Below are 24,804 nucleotides of genomic sequence, written 5' to 3' on the forward strand. Positions count from 1 at the left end.
CCCCCACTTTCCCCTTTAATTTTCCAGCAGAGCTTCCCAGGGATTGTTTAGGAAGGACTGGGACTACAGCTCTTCAGTGCTGACACCCTGTACATCTGCATGCTCTTTAAGGCAAGATCCCCGGAGACCTTTTTGTAATCCTCACAACAAGGAATATAAAAATTGGCCATGATTGCTTCTAGATTGACAGAGAGCACAGCAAGCTCTGCTGTCACCACGTGGCTCTTGTTAATCTGTACCCATCTATCTGCCTAGCAAACACTTGTAATGCAGCCTTCATGGGTGCCCACGGGGGTTTAAATAACTGTGGAGCTTTTTGTTTCTCATGCATTTGTGCAGCCATTTGCTGCCCCAAGTACGGGGAGATGCTGTTCATAGCAGTTTAGCAGCAGAAAAGGGCTGTCTGGTTGAACACTTTCACACCAGGGCCGTTTTTAGCAACTTTAGCAGTTTTGCCTGGTACTCTCAGGTGGAGGAGGGGAGACAACCACGTATATCCCTCCTCTGAGCACGTTTCCTTGTCTGTAAAATGGGTATAAGGATATGTAAATCATAGGGTTTCTGTAAACATCAAATGCTATAACAAATACACGGAGAACAGCATATAGCACACAGTAAGCAGTTATTTCACACTTTGCTCAACTTACAAAGCTCATCCCCCTTAAGTCCCCGCCCCCTCCTACACATCACTGGCATCTAGTGGCAGGCCTGGGTAACTACAGGTGTGAGTACCCAAAGCTCCAGCCTCTTCCGTGCCCAGTGGACCTGTTTCAGGGATTGTGGTTTGTCTTCTAAGTAGTGTCAGCCAAGACCTGCCTCCGATTTTCCAGGCATTTCCATATTTATCATCTAATTTCATCCCCATCTCAACCTTTAATGGTGAACAGCTTACAATGACAAAGGGAGGATCATAGCTAGTTGTGGGGCAGGACTGAGGTCTGCCCTCGATGGTAGATTCCCTGAGGTCAGGGAATTTGTCTGTCTCATTTCCCACTATATCATCCCCTGTACCTATGGCGCTGCTTGGCACACAGTAAGTTCTCAGTAAATATCTGTAGGAGCAATGACAATTTTAGGAAACCCCAGTCTGTGCCAGTCCCCCTCCAGTTTAGAAGTCCATATGGTGAAGGGACTTCCTCCAAGTGACAAGTGGCAAAACCTGCTCCAGGAATAAATTTATAAGGAAGCCCCTCCCCGTCTCCTCCCAATGTGTTTTCAAGTGGACAAAAGGTATTTAGGAGGGGTGTTCTTAACCTTCCACTCCCCTTATCTGGAAAGGAGTCTGCCTGTGTCCTGAGTCCAGACCCCAGAAAAGTTCACACCAGACTGAGGTAGGGCAAGAAGTAAAAATGGAAGCTGCAGAGGCATGTGGGCTGGGGCTGGGGAGAGTGCTTCTCCGGGGGAGGGTTGCAAAGCATCCAGGATTTTAAAGGAAAGCAAGAGAATAACTGTAGGAGGGCAGCTACCTGGGAAGAGGGGATGGGATTAGGGGTCATCCCTGGGGTTTCAAAGGTGGCATCATTTTCTGTTTCTTAAGCCAACTGGTGGGGCCATGAGAGTTTCTCATTATTGTTTACACTGCACACATTTGTTATAAACACTCTTCGTAGTATATAAAAATTTTTCATAATAAATATTTTAAAAGAGATATAGGAGAAGCTGATGTCAGTAAATGCAGAGAGAAAAGGCAGATTTTAAGAGTTTTTCTGTGGATTTGGTTTTTCTTGATAACTTCTGAGAAATATTAAGTGGAAGCCTGAGTTATTCTGATGTTATTTCTGATTGCTGGGCCATGTCTTGACCTTGGCGTGCTCCAGGACTAGCACACAGGGTCCTGGCTTTACAGCCCTTACTTTGGCTTGACTTTGAAATGGATTGACATGGCAGAGAGGCTCTTGATTGATAGAAGCAGAATTAAGAAACAGTCACATCCTGGAGGGCTGAGTAATCCTGCACAGTGCTTTACTTCTCTGGGTTCCTTGTGTTACGTGGGTAAATGATGCTCTGCGCCTCACTTTCCTCTCAGGACTGGTGTGAGGATTTAATGAGAACATGCAAATGAGGGTGCTTTGTAAACCAGAAAACATGCTGTAACTGTGGGATGACTATTACCGTAAGCACTCCTGGCAGAAAAGTACTCTGAAAATGACATAAAGTGCCCCCAAAATGTGAGGCATTTATGTTATAACTGGGCATAACGTTCAGCCAAGGTTTCCTGGAACAGAATCAAGACTTCATACCACTCCAGCCAAAACAGGTGGAAAGTGCACTTGGCAGCTGTCTTCTAGTAACAGAAGATTTATGATGAGAGACCGGAGAGTGCCAGGGCTAGGAACCAGACTCCAGGGCCAGATCGTGTGAGTTCGAGTCCTAGCAACACTTTCTACTGGCTTGGGCACAGTATGACCTTGGGAAGTTTCTTAACTTCTCCATACGCCAGTCTCCTGATGTATAACATGGGCAAAACAGTGGTAGCTAGAGCATAGAGCTCTTCTGAGAGTTAAATGAGTTAGTACGTACAGTGCTCAGGACAGTGTCTGACACGGAGGAAGCTGCCGTCAAGTACAGCAGTTATCAGTGTTAGTACAATATAGGCTCCGTTTTCTGAGGGAAAAATAAACAGAAGGAACAGGCATCTGCTGCAGTCATACATTGGAAAGCTGGGTTAGACACTTGGAAGAATTTCCTGAGAAGGTTACACAGTGCTCATCATGAAATTTGGGGGATCCCCAGGGAGCTCCCTCTTGGTCAACCATGGGCCGGTGCAATGGTAAAGCTGAAGCTCCAACACTCCTCAGCCACCCTTCCAAAAATATGAGAATATATCCTGGGTCCTGGAAAAGCCAACGCTGAGCTAAGTAAATAATAGGGAAATGCTGAAAAATGACCCACAGCCTTGTCCCTGCTCCCAAAGCTCCTGGTACCTGGTGGACATCTGTGAGATGTTATGAGGGTTCAAGGAACAGCACATGTGAAGCCCTTGGCACGGTGCCTTGCACACGGTAAGCACCATGGTCATTGCTACCTCTTTTGTCTGTCCATCTATCCACCCATCCTCAAGTGATCTTTCCAAAGCTGCTCTGTCCAAAAGGACTTTCTGTCACAACACACACATTCTGTGTCTGCGCTGTGCATGTGGCCAGCTAGCCACCTGCGGCTGTTGAGCACCTGCGGTGTGACTAGTGTGACTGAGGAACTGAGTTTTTCATTTAACTTTTTTTTCCAGATGTTCTTATGGATTTTTTTAAAAGTCATTTTTAATTAATTTAAATAGCTGCCTGTGGCTTCTGGCTACCATATTAGACAGCATAGTTCTAAAGCCAAAACACAGTCATGTCACTTCTTGGTGTCAAGTTTTTCCAAGTCTCTAGTCCCTTTGATATGCATTCAAGACCCAGTACAACCTCCAGATAAGGGGTGTTCCCTGAGCTCATCCTGCCCTGAAGCCACATGGAACAGCTCCCTGCTCCCTGAATACACTGGCAGTGTCTCTGTCCCTCTGCTTTCAATGCCCTTTCTGCCTTGTCTGCCTGGTAACCGCTTCAGGAAGCTTTCTCAGGCTGTTCCCACAATCCAAGGAGGGTTGGGACGCCCCCTTGGATGGCTCTCCCAGCCTCCAGGACTCACCTCTCCCCTGGGATTTACCCAGCATGGATCAAATGCATATTAGAATAAAATAATTTTGTATGATTATAGAAATAATACATTGTTATTGCACATAATTCTGATTGCTCCCTGAGGGATGACCAGGGCCATGTTGTAAGCATTTCTGTGGCTGGTGCTCTGGGGTGCATAGAGATCTAGAAGACTCAGTCCACTCTTGTGGGCCCACAATGCATCCCCTTCAGGTGGAATCACGGACTTCCACCAAGGCCCTTCCACTTCCCAAGGCCTGTCCTCTTAGCATCACTTGCATACATTACTGCATTTCATCAGTCCTAAGATGTCAGCAATTACAAGATGCACCATCAATTCAGTAATAGCCTTTTTGAGGCAAGAAAACAAACAAAGCACGACCTTAACGTACACATTGATTGTAGGCTATTTTCCACTTTCAGAAATGTCCAAATGTAAAGAAAGAAATTGCTGAAAATCAAGGAAAGTTAGGCAAACCGTGAGCTGGCCTCTAGGGAGATGTCCCTTCTAGAGACTCATTCTGCAGTGGCCACTTGAAGGACACTTTCCTCTGCTCCCCACTCGCCGTCTTAGGCCAACTGCTATCTGATTGGGCCTCCAGAATGGAAGGATTCAGATGGGTCCTATGGTTGTATGAGTGGACCAAATGAATATTAGAATAAACATTTTTTCTGGATGACAGAAATAACACATTGTAATGGCACCTAATTCTCTTTCATACAGGGCCTTTGTATTAGCTGTTTCTTCTTCTTAGAACACTCCTATCCCAGATTTCATTTGGGTCTCTCATCCCCATTTTTCTCAATCAAATGTCCCTCTAAAGAGTGGGTCTTCCCTTCCTAGCTGAATTGGTCTCACCTCCCCCTGCTCTGTCAGTTTTTCTCAAATTAACCATCTCATTTTCTTCCCAGCACTTATCAGCATTTGGAATTAATTGTCTAATTATTTTTTCCCTGTCTTTCCCCAGCAAGACAGTAAGCTTCTGAAAAGCAAGAATTTTGTCTCGTAAGTATTCAAGAAATTTTTGTGAGTAACTGAAAGTACAGAAAATAATAAAGAAAATAATAAGGACTCCCCGTGTCCTCACTACTCAGAATCACAATTAACATCTTAGTGCACAGCTATCCTCCTAGACATTTTCTGCATCTACGTATGCTCATACAATCACGTTTTAACATTAAAGATGTGACCTTTCTATTTAGACTGCTTTCTAATCTGCTTCTCCACCTCACTTACTATACCATGAGTACCATTCACATCCATATCACAGCTGGGTCTCATTGGTTTTAAAGGAGGCATGCTATTTCCCCATATGGAGTAACCCTCATTGATTGAACCAGACCCTGCAGATGGACACTTAGGTTGCTCCAGGTCTTCCCATTACGATAAGCAATGCTGCCAATGAGCATCTTGGTGCAAATGCCTTTGCATGATGTTCTGCTTATTTCCATTAAAACATTATTAGTGGGTCAAAGGGTATGTGATATTACTAGGCTTTGGCTAAGTAGTGAGAATGGGGCCACTTCACAGGTGAGGGATCCTACTGTACACAAAGCACTTTACAAGGCTCCAAGGGGGTTGAGAAGGAGACAGGAGGTGGGATCATCTCCATGCCTTGGGCAAATACTGTCCAGAGCCCTCGTAAAAGTTCTAAGCCTCAACTGATGGGCTGCTTGGAGCTAGTGGCTGAGCCATCCGAGGTTTTAGTCATAGACATTATTTTTACAAAAATGATTTTAAAAGGTTTTAGAATACATAGATACATTCATGCATGTGCCAGAAAGATGCAATTTACAATTAAGTTCTATAATCACACCTGTCCAAACCCACAACTCAATATAGCACAGGTGTGAGCCACCAGCGAACCCCAGTTTCAGTTTGAAAGGGTGAAATCATTATTTTCACCCTCTCAACATATTTAATAGTTGTTGTAAAACCAGTGAATATAATTTGGCTTCATTTGGAATTCCCTTTTCTGTTATTGCTTCCTTGCAATTCTGGTTGAGCTAAAATCTATTAAATACAACAACTTCCCATCACCTGTGTGCTCAAACAAATCCAGTCTGACACTGGGTGAAAAACTCTGGTTTGGAAACCCAGGAACAAAGGATGTGTGGAAACACTGACTTCCCATTCTCTAGGGTTCACATCATTCAAATCCAATTCTTCCCAGCTCTCCCAGCTCTGCCCTCCCTGCCTTCATTGAGGTCGGATAGCAGAGTGATGCCGATCCTTCATATGTAAACAGCACATCACAAGCTATAATATAAGTTCCACCTTTGTTGCTCCTGATCCCGGGAAGGCTGGCTGAGAAGCCAAGGGCTCATTTTGCAGATGAGGCTCAGGTCAGGGAAAGGTGGAGCTGGTAGGGGCCTGCTGAGTGAGCCAGGCTGGTCAGTGCCTATGTCTTTCCCTCTTCCCCGAGCTGGTTTCAGCCCCATGGTTTGAAGTAAAGAAGTCCCCAAACTTCAATTTGGCAGCTATTGCTCTAAACCAGATGAGTAAAGGGCTGACTCTGAGCAGCAGTTTGCAAGAGCAAGGTAACTGTATTGCTGGCTGGCGGAGAGAACCAGCTTACGTGGGGCCAACTCTACTTAGTATTATGAATTAATGGTGCTAGGAGATGCTAATTATGTTCTAACAGCTTACCTAGTAAAATATAACATTGGAAACTTTTATTTTGACATTTTGCTTTTCCATGAAATCTTAAAATCAGAACCACTGGTTCATACAACCACAAACAAGAAGTTATATTATTTTTAATAAATTACCTAGATTCTAGTCACCATGCTAATGTTTCACACAGGCTCTGTTCAAGCCTCAAGATAATCATATGAAGTGGAAATTATTATCTCCTTTTTATAGACCCGGAAACTGAAGCCCAGAAAGTAACATTATTTGCTCCAAGTCACAGAGTGAATAAGTGGCAAAGGCAGGATCCTAACTCAAGTCTAGCTCCAAAGCATAGCTACCTAGATGAGGGAAGGGGGGGCAGGAATCTCCCCAACATAGCTGGGTAATGATGCTTTTATTCATGCATCACACCTTTGCAGAATACCTTCTGGGAGGAAGCCCAGCCTAGTTGAAAGAAGGTGCTGAGGGACAGGCAGTCCCAGGCTGGAGTCCTCGTGTGACCCCTACCAGCAGAGTGACCAGTTGGCTGCCTAACCACTCAGGGCTTCAGTGTCTCCAAGTGTAATGCAAGAATATGCTATCTTCCTGTGGCTTTGCTGGGCGGACTACAGGAAGAAGCATGTGAGGAAACAGCCAAGCACTGCCCGCCACATAGTATGTGCTTGACAGAGATCAGGCCTCTTGCCTGTCCCTGAAAGGAAGCCACTGAGCAAATCACCAACAGTTAGGGCTTAGGGTTGGATGTGTTCTTTGATGTCCCCTGGCTCAACTCTCCCACTCTACAGATGGGAAAACTGAGGTTCGGAAAGGAATGGCAACTTGTCCAAGATCACAGTGCAGGGGAATGGCAGAGATGGGACGAGAACTCATCTGCTGACCCACATCTTCTGCTTTTTCTACAATAGCCTGTTAGTGACTTTACCTCTTCATGGCAGTTGCCAAGTGAGCTGTAATGTAAGTAGATTAGAGATGAAGAACAGCATGAATATTTTGATGGGTTAATGAAAGGAAAACAATAACTATTCGACCAAAGAGTAACTGTCTAGAATATACTTTCTTATTTATTAAATGAGTACGCAGCACTTACTCTGCACCTGCCCGGAACTCTTCTAAGCCCTTCACAAACATGAGTTTGCTTCATCATCAGTACAATCCTAGGAGGAAGTTACTCTTTCTATCATCCCCATTTTACAGATGAGGAACATGTGGCACAGAGAGGTTAACTTGCTCGGGGTTCTATTTCTAGTAAATGGGCAGAACTGGGATTTGAACCCAGGCAGTCTGGCTACAGAGTCCGTACTATAATCACTATGCCATGCTGCTTCTCATGAGGAATAATGAATTTCTTTTTACTGTATACAAGAGTGTACGTTACTTGAGAATACTAATCATAATCATGATCACAATCATAGTGGCATGAATAGGAAACATACAAATAGACAATCCCCTCTGTGAGTCTCTTTGGAAACATAATGGCACCTCCCCAAGTGTCCAAAATTCTCCTTCCCCGTCTCTCCACCCACCTCTGTGGCACATCCCACTCCCCACACCTGGAAACATTTTCCTTCCTTGTCTGACTTCCAGTCTTACCCTTCAAGACTCAGCTACGATATCACTAGCTTTGGGACAGCCTCTCCGACAGTGTCTCAATCACAGAGGGTCAATGTTCCCTGAGTCAGCAGGGTTTGACATTGCGTCCGCGATGAGAATGTTTAAAAAAGATAATGACTTTCCTCGAGGAAACTTCCCAGTGGTCTCAGATCACTCTGCTCATCAATGATGCCCAGGAGTAAGATCACAGTCACTTCACTGAGGCATGGATGTGTCTAATGCCCTTGATGCCACACACATTTATGGGATAGCTTCTTTGCACCTGGCATTTTTCACACATTATTGCATTTAATGAACATTCCAAGCTTTGAGGCAAGTACTGTCACCCCTATTTGAGCAAGAAGGACCCTGGATTGGGAAAATCAGGTAACTTGTCTGAGGCCACATAGCCAGCTAAGTGATAGAACTGGGATCTGAAGCCAGGTTCCCAAATTCCTTCTCCAAGAGAAAGCTATTTATGTAACTGTCACAGTAAAAATCCATCCTGGCAAGAACCAGCAATAGATGCTTAATTCATGGGGAAAAGGTTGGACTATTTACATAGTCTTGAAGTTATCTCCCTACAAAATTCTTATTACAAAAAGGAAAATGGTAATGGGAGGAACTGGAGACCATCTGTGATGCTTAGTTTTGTGTCAATGTGGCCAGGCCTTAGTGCCCAGTTATTCAGTCCAATGCAACTCTAGGTGTTGCTGTGAAAATATTTTGCAAATGTGGTTAACATCTACAATCAATTGACTTTAGGTAAAGGAGATGACTCTCGATAATATGAGTGGCCTCATCCAATGAGTTGAAAGGCCTTAAGGGCAAAAACTGAGGTTTCTCAGAGAGGAAGATGTTCTACTTCAAGACTGCAGCATCAACTCCTGCCTGAATTTCCAGGCTGCTGACCTGGCTGACACGTTTCAGACTTGGCAGCCGCACAATCATGTGAGCCAATTCCTTGAAATAAATATGTATGTATATATTAAGAGATTACACATATGCATACAGTGTGTGTGTGTATATATATGTAGAACACAAATATGTGGGTATACATAATATTCCATTAGCTCTACTATCCTGGAGAATGCTGACTAATATGCCATCTTAACCAACTCACCAAAATTAGCATCACCAATGAGCATAATATACCTCCAGATGTTATACCCTGAGAAGGAGACAACATCGTTCAGGTAGTATTAACATTTGTAATTGAAAAAAGATAAAAATATTAATGAAAAGGACCTATCCTCCTCCCTCTGTGGCTCACAGGCCAGCAATAGTAGCAGCCACTGGACCTGGTGATCCTGGGTGCCCCTGACCTGGAAATGGTGGAAGATTCAGCCAAGGATCTCCTGGGCTCCTGCCCAGTTCCCTGTCTGCTTTCCCTTCTCTCAGCCCCTTTCCTCCTTCCCTTCCACTCTCTCCCCTTTCCCCTTCCCCACACAAACACACACCGACTCACAAACACCCACCGCTTGAAATTTTCTCTCTGCCACCCAGCAGGCCTGGGATAATTCCATCTCCTCAATTTTATGATGCCAGAGTATGCAGTAAGTCACTTTGCACACATCTGGGGATTCCCGTCAGAGCTGGTTATCTGCCTACAGAGGGATGTTAACATTTACGGCCGTGAGCAGGGACGTGTGACACTTCAAGGAAGCAAGGTGCCAGCTACCTTTCCGAGCTGCAGGTGGTTTTTAATGGAAGCAGAATATTGCCACTTATTATTTATTTCACTTCGTATTTTAAAAATGTGATTAATACAGCTCACCAATAAATCTGGCCAAGTACAAGCACTCATGAAGCACCCTTGGAGGGCTTGGTTCGACAAGGCCTAATTGCTGTGAGGGCAGAGGCAACCAGGTGAGGGGAGCTTCCTTCAGCCTGAACATGAACCAGTCTCTTTTCTTGTGCGCTTCTGAAGCAGTGATTCTCCTCATGAGGCGCCCAGCGGACGAGCCAAGGAGGCCTTCTAGCAAGCAGGCCGGGGTTCAGGAAACGGGTAGTACTGAGAGGCCGGTTCTGCGGCTGCCACGCAAGGAGAGGGTTTTGGAGCCAAGCAGGCAGGCCGAGGTTCAAATGCCAGCTCAGGCAAGAGAGCCAGGCAAGCTGGAGAACCCCTCTAAGCTTATGTCCCACATGTAAAATAGAAACGAAGGGTGTCAAAGGGTTGCCGAGTAGATAACGAGTACATGTTTGGAAAGTTCTGAACCCAGTGCCTTCCGAATCACAGACACTCAGCTATCTTTAGCCTAGTGTTTATGAAGACAGTGGATGATGGAACAAGAACAGTTTGGTTTTGAATCCTACCTCTGTCACTCACTAGCCATGTGACTCTCGGCAGTTCTGAACCTCTCTGTGCCTCAGTTCTCTTGGCTGTGAAATGGGGCTACCCCAGGGTTGCAGTAAGCATTAATTGAGATAATCCCTACCTGGCACTCTGTGAATGCTAATGCAGCTATTGCTTTTGTCACTCCTTCCTTTACTTTCTACCCACCTTCTTCCATGGTCTGATCCCAAGTGACAATTCCTGCTGGCGCATTCCTGCTTATTCACTGAGACCTAGTTTAAATTTCACCTCTTCTATAAAGTCTTCCCTGATCCCATTGGTAGAAACAATACCCTCCTCCCTCTCTGCTGCCAGGACACTTAGTGCATCTCTATCATCATCATTACATCCTGCCGCCCACCTTATTATAAGGGGACACTTGCTCCTGCATCCCCTTTATGGTAGGACCAGGTTTTATCCATTGCCATAAACCTGCTGTACAGCCCAACCCTTAACAGCCCACAGCACACAGAGAAGCTGGTGCTATTTGTCTCGCACCGCAGCCCCCTCCCTAGCCACCCTGCAGCAGAGGGGGTTGAGAGCTGTGCTCCCCTGTAATGGCACTCACAGCACTCTGGACACTCACAGCACCCTGGGCACCACAGGTGGACAGCTGCAGTCTGGTACCTAGAGTCCATGACCCAGGAGGTGGAGAGGAATGCGTGCTGGTGAAGAAAAGATGGGTCATGGGGATTTTCTCACCAGCTGCCTCCTCTCCCTGTCAACACTTTTGACAGGTGACAGTGCTGGCCTAGGAGGGAAAGTAGTCTCTTTGGAGCTCCTGGATTCGTAAGTTGAAGCAGAGTCCATAGACCAGCCAGGTCCATGGAAACGTGCATGTCAGGTAAGTTCCAAAGTTCAGAGCAAAAAAGAGGTCAGTTTGTGGCACAGGCTCCCACCTGGGATGATGGATGGCGTGGGTCTGCTTTGGAAGGGAGGACACTAGCACCTGCGACATGGTATCTGAGAGATAGGCCCTTTGCCGGTAAAGCACCCAACCCTGCTCTCCCCGGCCAGCTTGGACACTTTCCTGGGCTCTGCACTATGCAAGATCTTTGTTCCTCTTTCAGGGTTAACTCATTCACTAAAAGAGTATCATCAGCTCCACTCAGCAACAACCATTCCTGGAACCTCCTTGATATGGTTTCATTACCCACCCAAATCTCATCTTGATTTGTACCTCCCATAATTTCCACCTGTTGTGGGAGGGACCCGGTTGGAGACAATTGAATCATGGGGGCGGTTTCCCCCATACTGTTCTCGTGGCAGTGAACAAGCCTCACAAGATCTAACAGTTGTATAAGGGGAAACCCCTTTTGCTTGGCTCTCATTCTCTCTGGCTTGTGCCTTTCACCTTCCACCATCATTATGAGGCCTCCCCAGCCATGTAAAACCATGAGTCCATCAAACCTCTTTTTCTGGCTGGGTGCGATGGCTCATGCCTGTAATCCCAGCACTTTGGGAAGTCGAGGCGGGCAGATCACGAGGTCAGGAGATTGAGACCACCCTGGCTAACACGGTGAAATACTGTCTCTACTAAAAATACAAAAAATTAGTGGGGCGCGGTGGCGGACACCTGTAGTCCCAGCTACTAGGGAGGCTGAGGCAGGAGAATGGCGTGAACCCGGGAGGTGGAGCTTTCTGTGAGACAAGATTGTGCCACTGAACTCCAGCCTGGGAGACAGAGTAAGACTCTGTCTCAACAAAAACAAAACAAAACAAAACAAAACAAAAAACCTATTTTTCTCTATAAATTACCGGGTCTTGGGTATGTCTTTATCAGAAGTGTGAAAACAAACTGATACATTCCTTAATGGACCAGAACCTATGCTGGGCACAGGGGACAGAGACAAGTGAGGCCATGGGCCTGCCCTCAGGAGCCCACACGCTAGGAAGAGGCTGCCATGGAAACCCAGATATGATAGGGCAGCACACACACCACAGAAGAACATGGGTCATACAGAGAAAGGAGGTGGGAGGGGGGCAGTCAAGAAGGGTCTCAGAGAGGAGACGTGGGTGAATGCTGGCTTGAAAGAATTTGTTAGATGAAGAACAGTGTGAGAAAAGCACTTCAGGCAGAGGGATCAGCACAAAGATATGGAGTTATAAAAAAAAATCTGTGTAGGGAACTACATTCACTGCAGGAGGGCAAGGTGGGGGCAGGGAGAGGTAGGGTGATGATGAGGCTGCAGAAGTCAGCTGGAAGCTGCCTCAGTGGTCGTGTAGGGTGCAGAGGAAGTGGTCTTTTCTGTCCAGCCATGAACACGTTCCGTCATCAGCCGTGCCATCTTTGGACACTTGAGAGACACACATGGGTGTACATACACATGCATATACCTGTGTCTTTAAATTTATATATGCTTGTGTATAAATAATATGCACAACCAAATTCTAGAACGTGGGATGTTAAGCTCTGAGATGTAAAAATTCTTAGAAATTCAGATAGAATTCAGTGTGGTGGAGCATATGGCATGGTTGGGGGCACAGAGAGTGTAAACTGAGAAAAAGAGAGACCTGGTTGTAAGCCCTGCTCAGGGCTGCTACATATGGTTGCACAGGTTGTTCACTGCTCAAGCACACAGCTGAGGCGGGTGATTCAGGACTGTGTTCATGGGAAGGGGGCTGGGGTGGGGTTAGGGTGAGAGGTAGGTGGGTGGGAGATGGACAGGGAGGTTGTGAGGGGAACCATTGCTCGGTTCAGGTCAGGCCAGGGTCTGATTGGCTGTGGTGAGGTAGAGACCCTTCTTTTAAATAGAAGCTCTGGCTTCAGTGACTTTCCAAGTCCCTTGCAGCACAAACACACCCATACACTCAAGAAGGTTGACCTGGTTTCCTCACTGGTCAAGGAGGGTTAACTCATTCACTAAAAGAGTATCATCAGCTCCACTCAACAACAACCATTTCTGGAACCTCCTTGATATGGTTTGGCTGTGTCCCCACCCAAATCTCATCTTGAATTGTACCTCCCATAATTTCCACGTGTTGTAGGAGGGACTCGGTGGGAGACAATTGAATCAAGGAGCATTATTCCTAGGGGATCGTTCCCATCTAGCCAGGCTGGACTCCCTGCTGTTCTGCTTTCCTTCTCTGGGGATCTCACTAGGGTCTTCCTCTTTCTTCAAGGCAGAGCCCCACCTCCTCCAGGAAGTCTTCCTGCCATCCTCTCCCCACCCTTCACTTCCTGGTCACTTATACTTCAAATGTCCTCTCTGCACCAATAAGCCGTTCCTGATTGACAAAGGCAGAAAAGATCAGTTCTCACTTCCATCAAGCACTAACTTGTCCTAGGAGGAAGAGACACCAAAATGGGAATTCTTACACCCTTGCTGGTTTCAGCAATTTTCAGGCCTCTATTCAAAGTGAAGGACCCTCTCAGACGGGAGCGTAGACTGGCTGAGATGGTAATGAAACACACTTAACAGCTGCACAAAAGCAAAGATGAAAATCTCCTCTTTGTTTTATCATCCCTTCAAGTGAGAAAGCAGCCAGCCCTGGGGGTCAGAGTCAGCTGAGGGTTAGGGATATAAGCTGGACTTCATTCAGGAAAGGGAGGAGGAGGAGAAGCAAGAGAGGGAGGGGGAGAGGGGAAGGGCTGTCTTGGAGTGGATCCAAGACCCAGGGAGGGAAAGCATGAAGAAAATTCATATCCTTCATATCCTGGATCTCTGAACTCCATGGGATTCTGAGTTACTCCCCCGTCTATTGGATTGGGGTGTGTGTGTGTGTGTGTGTTGGTGTGTGTTAGTGTGTGTGTGTGTGTGTGTGTGTGTGTGTGTGTGAAAGAGAGGGGGTGCTTCAGATTTCACAAAATCCATTTTAATCACCCTCTGCAATCCACAACACTCTGTAATTACAAGTCTCTTACACTCAAGGACAAAAAAACTCACCGAGAAAGCAACATTAAGCTTGCAAGCGGAAACATGAAAATTCATGAAACGCACAATTAAGGATCCAATGACAATGTTAACTCTCCCTTTTGCCAGCCCAGGCACTGGAGATAAACCAACGAAACGGCAATTATCAATCCTGAGGTGTGTGTGGTGGACATTGGGAACCCTGGCCCTGCCGTGCCTGCTCTCTCTGGATTCCTATTTGCTGCCCTCAGAGGCTGTCCTGGGGCCCAGCATTTAGTGTCTAACCCTTATGGGAGTGGAGAAGGACAGACCTAACCTTAGAAGGAAGGAGACCAAGACTTGTGTTTGAGAAATGACTCTCAATGCTTGTTGTTGCCTGCACAACTCCTGAAAGACATGACCAGACCTTGAGATTCTTTCCCATGAGTTAGGGGAATTCATGAAGGGTGGGGGTTGTGATCACTCTCCCATCAGAGTGGTGCCCAAACCATCTCTCCACTCCCACTTCTAACGCCTTAGTCCAGGACCTCCTCTATTCTCTGTTCCAGGGCCCTAACTCTGCCTCTATCTCAACCCCTTGCTGCCAACCCTGTACCACCAATTCACTCTATGAGCTCACTTTCAGGCCAGTCTCCTTCAGTGTGTATTTTAGAGCCCCTCCCTCCTTTCTCAATGTCCTGTGAATAAAGCAGGATACAAAGTTGTAGCTGAAGTACAATCTTAACTATGTTATGTAGAAAAAAAATAAACTTGGAAAGACAGAAGGAAATCAGCCAACTGTCCACTGGCTACTTTTGGATTTGGTGTCTGCAGGGCAAGAGGTAGGAAGGGGAGGAGATTAATACCTTATACCTTATAATTATATACCTTTCTGCACTTGTGCAAATTTTCCACAGTAAGTATGTCTTACAGTCAGGAAACAGTGAAACTTTAAAAGTCCCCTCTCTTCAAAATCTTTCTGTAGTTTTTTTATTTTCTACATGACAAAATATAAATCTGGAGCCTGATATTTACAGCCTGCTAAGATCTGGTCCCCATTAGGAGGGCTTCATGGGTGTGTGACCTGTGCAGTCACAGAGGGCCAACACTCAGAAGCAGCCATGCTTGGTTGAATGCTCTGCCATGACTGTCTTGAAATTATTTTTGAACAAGGGGCTCCACATTTTTATGTTATGCAATTTATGTAACTGATCCAGTTCATCAGACTATCTTCATAAAGAGAAATAATTACCCAATTATGCAGGACAGAGCAACACAGATGCCTTCTGGATTGTTGTGTCTGGGTGAGGATCTCTAAGGCACTGGCCAGGATAGTTAGGAAACCCTGAATAAGGGGTATTCAGTCTGGGGATACGAAGAGGCAGGGGATATTTAACATATGTTTATTAAGGATCTTGAGCACCCTTCTAGGCTCTAGGAATATAGCTGTGAACAAAGCAGATCAAGTTTGTCTCTGCTCTACTGAGCTTAAGTGCTAGTCAGGGAGATGGATAAGAACTAAACAATTATCTATGTGTGGAAGGCTATGAAGAAAAACGAAGTAGGATAAGGCAGATAGTGAGGGCTGGTATGGGAGGCACACTATTTGAGTTAGGACCTGTAAGGAAGTGAATAAGCACTTGGATGATGGAAACATGGAAAATGTCAACATGTACACAGACAATTACTATACGTGGTACGGTTTGCCATGCAGACGCTCGGTGGGACCATAAATAAGAAGCAACCTGCCTGGCCTGGGTTGGGCAGAGAAGAGGGCTGGGGAAGACCTGGAATTTAATCAAAGTCAAATTATCTCTCTTTATCTCTTTTCGCCAACTCTCAAATCAGCAGAAACCATATTCTATTGACCATACCTTAGTAATTCTCTTTTCGTTCCCACTACCATGGACTAGCTCAGGTCTTCATTTCCCCAGAATCACTACAATAAAGTCAGTTTGTTTTTTCTTCTGATGCTCTACCCTCTCCTGAGTGATCACATCTACTCCTGGGTCTTCACCCTAAATCTTATCCTCTAGCCTGACCTGTTTCTTGAGCTTCAGATGTAAGTATCCAACTATCTTTATTCCTGTGGATTCTGAGCCTCTGAATAGGGGTGAGGCTTCTTAACATTCCATGCTGGCCTCAGATGCTGTTCCTATTTGGGCATTCCAAAGTGCTTGTCCAAGACATCAGAACCCTGCAAACAAGGTGAGGAAACTGAGGCACAGATGAGCGAAGAGGGTTGCCCAAGGCCTTCAGTAGCAAATTCTGCTCTTCCTGTCATATCAGCCAGGCACCTCACCTATTCCTCATAGGCCAAGCTGTCCTCCTGCTATGTCCTGCTATGTAATCTCCAAGGCCTGCTCTGACTTTAAGAGTCTAGGTTTCTCTACTCTGATGAGGCCCTGGATGGGCAGACAGGAGAGGCAGAATCTGGGGGAATTTTCTCTGCCTTGGAGTCAGGACAATAACTTGGCCCTTTCAGAAACCCAAGTTTATCAGCACCCCAAAGCCAATGGGACCTGAAGACACTTGGAAAGTTCCTATGAGACTGAAGCACAAAGAAGAATAATACTATATTAATTGACACTGAGAAACAAAACTGTCCACATTAGTCTTACATAGGTTTCTACAAGGACTGAGCCACATTATCCTCAGAAAGTTGTTGGGTGGGCATAGTAAATCATAAATGGCATTTCTCACTTATTTGGTGACACTTTTGAATGAACTTAACATTCATTATGTACAGTTATTCTGCCCACTTCACAGATGAAGAAATGAGTCTCAGAAATGCTAAGCAGCTTGCTCAAACTCATAGCTAGTAAGCAGTGAAGCTGGGGTTGAAATTCAGGACTTTGGCAACACAGCCTGCTTGTTTAATCACTGACAGATGCCAAATAGATGCTGTTGCCACAGAGAAAAAGAGTGATAAGTTTTTGTCTAAGTCAAGTTGACATTGAGCATAATACCCATGACGGTGCTGTGAAATAGTATTGCAGCCATACAGATGGGATGGATTATTGTTGAAAATGCTCTCCCCCAAACGAATCTTTATAATCAGGGTTTTATGTTAAACACACTAGGTGATAGTTACTTTTTAAAAGACTCTTCCTATAAAGTAAATGATTTTGTTTCTGAAAATGAATCATCAACTCTGATTTACTTACTGTTTAGCAAATCTGTGGGAGTCAGAAATACATCGCCTGGGGCCAGGTAGACCTCAGATTCCAATTCTGGATCAACATCAGCCATGTTGCCTTGGACACATGAGTCATCTGCTCGGTCTTCCCTATTTGCAAAACAGATGATACTATCTACCCCACAGGGCTTTTTAAAGAGAAATGGGGGGAAAGATGTACAACATGCTTAGCATGGATCCTGCATAGGGTAAGTACAAGTTTTACTTTTTATTTTTCAGAGTAATCCAATTTACTCTCCAGTTCAGCTATTCAAGTTGCCTATGTCATTCTTACCACAGCTACTACCACCATCATCATCATTATTATTATCATTTTTATTCAGCTATGTAATGTAGCTGTTCAATTCACTGTGATGATGGTGTTGATAATGCACCTATTCAATACGCTGTCCAATTCAACTCACACATTTGTAATAAACGCCTAACCCTGATGTTAACTTTGGCAGGAACCACCCCACTGGGCCCTGACCACACTATGCCCACGTGATTTTCCCCTTCATCAGCTCTCTTTATGTCAGAGCCAGGCACATGGTGGCCATGCGAGGAGGGAAATTGGAATTCCTTTTGTATTCAAGGGGCATGCATCTTTCTTGGTTGGCCTACATAGGCAGGAAGCTATTTTCAAGCCTGATTTGAAGCCCATCTCATGTCAAACAATCCCAGTCTCTAGAAGAGGTTGTCCTTTAAATGTTATGATTATGACAAAGCCTTGCCTAATAGTAGCTGGGACTGGAAGGGCTGTCAGGGGGTGGGCTCTGAGCACCTGCCAGGTGATGGGGATGCCAAACATGACCTTGGCTTCATCAAGGCTCCACTTCCCCTAAGGATTCTGGGGAATACTCTTCACCAAACCTCATTTCCTCAAATGATGTTCAAGCCAGCTCCAGTTGTAGCTCCTGGCACATTCTCCCTGGAGAGCAGCAGCCACTGTCCGCAGCCATCTGTAAGCCAAAAGCTGCTCGAAAGGGTACAGTAAGGCCAGCTGATCCTTGCTCTTCCTTGTCTTAGTTTTGTGATCTCAGGCAAGTCCTTTAACCTTTCTACATATCAGTTTCTTCATCAATAAAATGAGAATCCCCACCTTCCACAGGTAAATGAGGGTTGAATGGAATAACTCCTAATTAGCCATCAACACACACTAGTTCCCTTTCCCCCTTCCCTTCAGACATATCTGTGCAGGGAACACACATAAGAAGACCCAGGAAAGAGAATGCTTATGAAAAGGCTTGGCAAATGGCAAAGGGAAGAGAAAGAAACGCTTTTGGGGCATTCACTGCGTGTCAGGCACTGTGTTAGTTAGGCACTTTACAGATGATATTTTATGCCACATTGTTTTTCATAGCAGCTACATCATTTTGCCAAATCCATTTTTTTAAAATGATAAAATTGAGGTTCAGAGGCTAAGGAATAGGCATAAGACCACACATTTAGGAAGTGGCGGTCAGACATCATTCTGGGTGCAGTGTGCCCTCACTGAGTAGTAATAAGAATATGGTTATGAAAGACTTGGCAAATGATAAAAGAAGAGAAAGAAACACTGGCAGGCACTGTATTAGGCTCTTTACAGATATTTTATGTTATTCTCAGAATGACTCTGGAAAGAAGATATTACCTAATCCCCTTTTAAAATATTGAGGTAAAATACACATAACATAAAATTTACCATCTTAATCCTTTTCAAGTCTGTACTTCAGTGGCAGTAAGTACATTCACACTACTGTGCTGCCGTGACCATCACCCCTGTACAGAACTCTTCATCTTTCACAATTGAAACTCTCTACCTATCAGACAATGAAGCCCTATTCCCCCCTCCCTGCAGACCCTGGCAACCATCCTTCTACTTTCTGTCTCCATGAATTTGACTACTCTAGGTACCTCTTATAAGTGGAATCATACATCATTGGTCTGGTTGTGACTGGCTTATTTCACTTACATAATATTCTTCAGGTTGATCCATGTTGTAGCATGTGTCAGAATTCCCTTTCTTTTTCAAGGCTGAATAATATTTCATTGCATATATACGCTATATTTTATCAATCTATTCATCTGCCAATGGATACCCGGGTTGTTTGCACCTTTTTTGGCTATTGCAAATAATGCTGCTATGTCCACGGACATACAGATCTCTCTTTGAGACCCTGCTTTTAATTCTTTTGGGTTCCCACTCAGAAGTGCAATGGCTGAATCTATGGTAATTTCATTTTTAACTTTTTGAGGAATTGCCATACTGGTTTTCATAGTAGCTATAATGTTTTACCTAATCCATTTTTAAAGATGATAAGATTGAGGTTCAGAGGCTAAGAAATAGGTATGAGATCACACATTTAGGAAGTCATAGTCAGACATCATTCTGGGTCCTGTGTGCCCTCACTAAATAGCAGTTCCCAAAATTAGGGCTCAGCCAAGTACATTAGAATCATCCAGCATACCTGTTAAGCAAATAAATTCCTGGGCCTCTACCAGGTCTAGAGAAATAGAATTACTAGGGATGGGGCCTAGTAGTCTGCATTTTCAAAATAACAACAAAAAATAAGCTAAACAACCAACAAACCTCTGGGTATTTCTGGTGAGCATCTAGGTTTAGTAATCATTATTATTGTGATAATCATCATTATTGTCCTTGTTGTTATAAAAATCATTGCCATAACCATTTCATACCCACTTCCGGTCATTGATTTATAACTATCTGGAAACAGTGGGAATGCAAGAGTTATCAAGGAAAGAAAGTCTCAGAACTCGGTTTGCTCTCCAGCAACTGCTGGCTTTCAAAGGGCGACACATTTAGTATTCTAATCATCAAGGCATCAGCCAGGCGCCTGCCCAGACCTTTCTTAGATTCCTAACACTCATTAAGCAGTTCCAACCAATGTGTTCCTAAGTAAGTGTGTGTAGAGGCAGGCTGTTGGCATTTTAATCTCATTAGTGAACTGAAGCCCTAAGAGGAAGTAGGCACAACAGCCTCTTGCTCCAATGGGGTAAGACTCTTCGCACCCTGAGACTGGCAGCCTGACCCTCTACTCTCTCCCATCCATCCTCTTCAGATTTCCATCCTCTCCTGATCCTGGAGCAAAAGGTTCTGGGAAATTAGAGCTTGATGACTTGCACAGGGCAGTGGCTGCAAATAGCTGGATAACCAGCTCAGGTAACCAGGCTGCCTATATCCCGGAACAGACATTGAATTATCTACCCCAGCCTGACATGTTCAATTGGCACCAGGCCACAGGCACTGCTCCCTGAATCCAACTGTCTGGGTCCCCTTCCCCATCAAGACCCTTGATAGAAGCCAGACGAGGCTTTGAGGCCTTGGGAAAGAAGCATCCACAGGCAATCTTCCCAGCACAAAGCCCTCATTGTTGGATGAGGAAGGCATGGGAGTAGAAGAGGGAGTGCTTATCTATTGTCAACGCAGGACAGCTGAAAGGACTTCAGTGAAAAATGACCTTATAAACTAACAGATGAGGGAATATGCAAAATATGTTACTAGGACCATCTACTTCCCTAAGATAGAGATAGCTGGCGCTTTCTCTGCAAATGATCATAGAAAAACACACAGTAACACCTGTACATACTTGTTCTGCTCAAATTAAATCAAGATGCAAATGTAAAACAGATCCATCAATCCATCCGTCAGTCTGTCCAGTTAATTGTTTTGTTCAATAAAACACTAACTTAGTGCCCACTATGGGCATGAACTAGGCTGGGAAGGAACAACAATAATCAAAATCAGAGGTTTCTAACTGGGGACACATTGTTACTGGTAGGATTTGGGCAGTAACAATGCTGAGGTCTCACCAAGCATTGTCTATAACTGAGTCCATGTCTTGTACAACATATGTAGGAGCTGTTATGATGAATACTCATTGAGTTAAAACTTTGCTGAATCCACAGCAGCTTGTTGTCATTACATATTTTCTCAACCAATAAAAGTGAAAAATATAAATACTAAATATTGAGAGATTTTGGACGTGCTCTACGCAGATAAAAGTGCAGAATCAATTTCATGAATGGAGATGATCACAACCAAAACAACTACCAGAATCACTTACTATTATCTAACAACAAATAAATAACTTACTATTTGTTGGGCATTATTCTAACTGCTTTACTTGTTAACCCCCACAGCAAATCTATGAGAGAGACATTACTGTTATCCCATTTTGCAGATGATAAAACTGAGGCATTGGGGAGCTTATGCAACCTACCCAAGGTCACACATTAGTGATGGGAGAGACTGGATTTAAACTCAGCTCCAGAGTGATTGTTTTTAACTATCTTTGTAATGGTGGGTGTGATCGTGTTGTCCAAAACACTCTTAGATGGGGAGACAGAGACTTAGAGAGGCCATGTGACATGCCCAAAGCCACACAATGAGTTCTGGAGGGCGCTAGGGCAAGAACTTAGCTTTCCTGTCTTCCTTTCTAGTTTTCTTGTTTACATAGGCCAGACTTCACCCCAAAGTGGAAGTCAAAATAATCTGGGCTTGAGGACAAAGGAAAGGCAAGAGGGACCAGAAAGCTCAAGGTAAAACAAATCCTGTCTTTTTGTATCATCTGGAACATGGTTTTCTTTTCCTGGGTTGTTGCTTTGTCTAGGATTTCCTTGGGAGAAACTCCTGACACATGGGAAGGAAGACCCAGGCTGTGCTGAAAAGACTCCGAGTTTCCAGCCAAGTAGCTTTATTTTAGGCATAAAGGACCATGCGGTGGAGCAGCCCAGCTCTTCCCTGGCCCACACAAGACTTCATTTCTCTCTAATTAGCATCTCACAATTGCAGAGCCAGGAAGCCCTAGGAATGAGGGCCCTGTTCCTCTGAGCAAGTAGTGTCCAATTACATCCCAGTGATCTGTCTCTGGCCACTGCAGCCATGCCAGACTGCACAGTTGGCTCAGGAACCCATCGTTTGCTGGAGGACAGGCCTTAGGGAGGGAGCAGGTGGCGGTGGAAAGAGTTTGGAGTTTAACAATACTGGATAGGAATTCTGGACCCACTGCACACTGGCTGTCTGACCATGGACAAGTTTCCTCACTATTCTAGGATCAGTTTCTGAATCTATAAAATGAGGATAATACTTTCTTGTTGATGAGTGAACATATGCAAAGCACCTGGCACAGTTTTGCTTTGAAAAACGAGAATATAAGAATAGATCAGTGTTGTCCAAATTTTTTATCATCGAATAACTACTTTTTATTTCCCCACTCCCCCAAAAATACTGAGGTAAAATTTCAATGTCTAACAGAGATTCAGGATTGCTGCTGGTTGGTGAGGGGTTTCTGGGGTTCAGGGTTCTGCTTAAAAATTTGTCTCCTTTCTTCCCACAGTGGGCTTTGAGGTTGCTCTAGGGAATGCAGTTTGACCAGGTGACTGCTAGTCCCCTTTTAATGTTAATTAATAAAAAGAATGCAAGGAAATAAGGAAAGAAGGAGGGAAAGAAAGGGGAAGGAAAAGCACTCTTTTCTGTTATCACTGGGAGGAGATTTATATTTGTTGGGCACTGTTACTAAGAAGAGAATGGAGCTAATGGTCCAGTAGAGAAGTCAGAGCCTAGACAGCCCATTTAAAGACTAAAAGGTGATTTTTAAAAAGTTGGGGCTCTATGGGAACACAAAGCAGGGGGTCTGATGTAGTTTAGCAATCAAGGAAGCTGGGACTTGGAAGATGAGAGAAGACATCCGCTGGGACTAGCTTAGCAATGGCGGTACAGAGAGGGGACTGGATTCATGACCCTTTCGAGATAGCATCTCTAGGCCTTGGTGACTGACTGGATATGGGGTCATGACAGTAAAGGGTGCTACCAAAAAACGATACCCAGGTCGGCCTGTAAGCCAGGTTTGAAGCGGAGCATAGGGCATATAAAGAACAAGAGTCAACTGCCTCCATGATCAGAACCAACAAGATCCAACTGGTACCCCTTGTCTACTGCCCACACAACTGTCCATCCTTCCCCCACAAAAGGAACTGATTCCCACCACACCCTGTGAAAAGCATTAAGGTCAGGAGAACTCTACACAGTCTAGAAAACATCTGTAGGCAGAGGCATTTCTCGAAAGTACAGCAACTGCTTGCAGTAAATTAATAATAGATGTGCTGGACTCCCTCAGAAATATTTACCCAGCCTGCATGGTTAAGTACTAATAACCGGGAAGGGAACCTGAGCCTTACCTCAAACATCCCTGACTATTGAAAATGAAGCAACATCATCCTGGCTCTTCCTGATGCCAGTGGGGTCAGAAAACAAATTTTCAGAGTGCCTCACTCAGGAATAAGAAAATCTTCAGTCTGCTGGGAAACACTGGGAAAGGGAACTCAGACCCTGGGAGGTAAACACTGGAAGAAGACAATAGATGAGGACTGTCTCATGTATCTTTCACTTACGTAGTGCTTACCATGGGCCAGGACCAAACCTATATTAACACATTTAATCTTGGGCATTATTGAGCTGGGCACTAAATAGTTATAGCACTATTTTTAGGCCCATTTGACAGCTGAAAATACTGAGACATAGAAAAGTTAAGACAACTTTCCCAAGGAACTAGTTAGGAAGTGATGGAGCTGGGAATCAACCCAGGTAGTCTGGCCCCAAGGTATATGCCCTTAAACCACTTTGCTTTGGCTGCCCCTTGTTGCCTTTTCCCAATAGTCACGAGAGGGGGTCAAGTAAGAGGCCCTACATTAAACTGCCAAAGGTACACTTGGACAGCACCCTGCTACATGCATCCTCTCTGTCTCCAGCCTCTGCTGAGAAATCTGCACTCTTCTCACCAAACGCAGTAGCCACTTCTTTGTTTATTAAGTATTTACTGACCACTCACTGGGGGACAGAGACTCTGCTAGGCCTGGACTCGGCCGTGTGCAATGCACACAAAATGTCCCTTTTCCGGGAAGCCCTGTCCTCTCTCCTTCCTTAGGGCTCTAACCTAGCCTTCAGGCCATTCTCTAGGATGAACTGAGGAACAGAGGGGTTTGAATAAACATGCAAAAGGGATTCTGGGGCAAATAAGTTTGGGAAACATGAGGCTAGCACCCTCATTGCAGGCCTTCTCAGAGCCTTTAGTGTGCTAGCGGCCCTGAGATCGACAAAGAGGAGTCAGTATACAGGGCTTCTCAGATCACTCAACAAGAAAAACTTTCTTCTTTGTCTTCTTCTTCTTCTTTTTTTAAACCCATTTTATAGGGCTGATGTATCATAGAACACAGCTTGGGAGCCCAGGATATTTTGTCCTACAATAATACCTACTATGTCAAATCCATGTTGGGTTTTGACTGTGGGTCCATTGGCAGGACTCTGAGTCTGGGTACTCTGTCCTGCATCTCTGCCAAGCTCCTGCCTTCAGCCAGGCCTAAATCAGAAGAGTTCTCGGAAAGTTTTCTTCCATAAGGCGTGATGGTTAATACTGAGTGCCAACTTGATTGGATTGAAGGATACAAAGTATTATTCCTGGGTGTGTGTGTATGAGGGTGTTGCCGAAGGAGATTAACATTTGAGTCAGTGGGCTGGGACAGGCAGACCCACCCTTAATATGGGTTGGCACAATCTAATCAGCTGAGTGGCTAGAATATAAGCAGGCAGAAAAATGTGA

At 44.8% G+C, this 24,804-nt stretch overlaps 1 protein-coding gene across 18 annotated transcripts in view; it reads right to left on the reverse strand.

The window, feature by feature from the left end:
- TENM4 (teneurin transmembrane protein 4) overlaps window positions 1-24,804 on the reverse strand; it is a 791,957-nt gene that overhangs the window by 449,914 nt on the left and 317,239 nt on the right. The gene's annotated exons all lie outside the window — the stretch shown is intronic.

This window comes from Macaca fascicularis, chromosome 14 (genome assembly GCF_037993035.2).
Source record: "Macaca fascicularis isolate 582-1 chromosome 14, T2T-MFA8v1.1".
Lineage (NCBI taxonomy): Eukaryota > Metazoa > Chordata > Mammalia > Primates > Cercopithecidae > Macaca > Macaca fascicularis.